This window comes from Rhipicephalus microplus, unplaced genomic scaffold, assembly GCF_043290135.1.
Source record: "Rhipicephalus microplus isolate Deutch F79 unplaced genomic scaffold, USDA_Rmic scaffold_165, whole genome shotgun sequence".
Taxonomy (NCBI): Eukaryota; Metazoa; Arthropoda; class Arachnida; order Ixodida; family Ixodidae; genus Rhipicephalus; species Rhipicephalus microplus.
The window spans coordinates 176068-177320 of record NW_027464736.1 but is presented as its reverse complement, the minus strand read 5'-3'; the positions used below and the strand labels follow the sequence as shown (position 1 = coordinate 177320).

At 45.5% G+C, this 1253-nt stretch overlaps 1 pseudogene; it reads left to right on the top strand.

Moving 5' to 3' along the window:
• The first annotated feature begins 483 nt into the window (after positions 1-483).
• LOC142791336 (U2 spliceosomal RNA) lies at positions 484-658 on the top strand (annotated as a pseudogene).
• The last annotated feature ends 595 nt before the right edge of the window (positions 659-1253 follow it).

Below are 1253 nucleotides of genomic sequence, written 5' to 3'. Positions count from 1 at the left end.
GAAGCCTGTGCGAGCCGCGTTCCCGACCGTCTCGCGCATAAGGCGGCTGTTATGGGCTCACCTATCGGGCGAACTCGAGGCCAGCGGCGAGGAGTGCTTCCTCCGACGCTGGCATACCAAATTCTTTTTTGTAAGAGAGGGCAAGCTTCACGCCCCCCTGATAAGCCATTAACCCCCCCCCCCCCTCCTTTTCTTCCTCAATTCTTTGTTACAAGAGCTAAGGGAAAGCAACGCTGTAAATATGTAAATATCTTAGTGTGTTCCATTCATGTATATATGTGGTGTGTGTAGTGCTTATTCAGGCGTACAGAAGCATGTGCGCATAGCAAGTTTGTACATAGTGTATATAGTTCATCAAGCGTTTTGTCTCTTACGTCAATGAATGTGTATTTATTTACGCCCCTTTTGAACTGTATCCGGCCAAAATATGGCTGCGTATTGTGTACGTATAATGATGTGATTGTTTACTCAGTTGGAAGTGAATAAACTTCTCTTTGATGTAGTATCTGTTCTTATCAGCTTAATATCTGATACGGATCCTATTTGGATCCAAGATATTAAACTTATTTTTGTGATGCGGCGGAGTGCTTGAAGCTTGCTTCACCTCCGCCACGGGTTGGCCCGGTATTGCACTACCTCCGGGATCGGCCCACTCACCCCCTGCGGGGTGAGTTCGACAATAAATTCAATGATAGAAGGAGTGTTCGGATTTACCCATGATACCGGGGTAAACGGCGTGGGTGCGTCGAGTGTCCGAGACGGTGGCGGCACGCCGCCCCGGCTGACGCGGTATTCGCGTGCAGGGAGTGCGCTAGCTGTGTTTACACTTACGATTGCTCTGGGAAAATAAATGTTTCCGTGTGTATTTCATATATGGAGGGTCTCTTTTATTTTGTTATGTTCACACGTACATACTCAAGTTTCTTATTTTTTTTAACATTCCTACTCATATTAATAAAACTATTGAGGAAATTATCATTACTGTTTCGGAGGAAAGCTAGAAGTGTGTATACGATGTGTATGCATGTGCGATGTGTATGTATGTATGTGTGTAGAAGTGTGTATGTATGTGCCAAGCTATTTCCGCTTTTCGAATTCACCCGTTTCGCAACGAAAAATAAAAAAGCCTCTAGAAAATGGGGTTTGGTTGGTGTTTCTGTTTACAGTTGCAGTGGCAAGCGAAGGCATTTTTATTTCACATCTTCACGCGGCGTCTGAACCTGAAGACGCGTGCTCTCGCCACGTCTACGCAT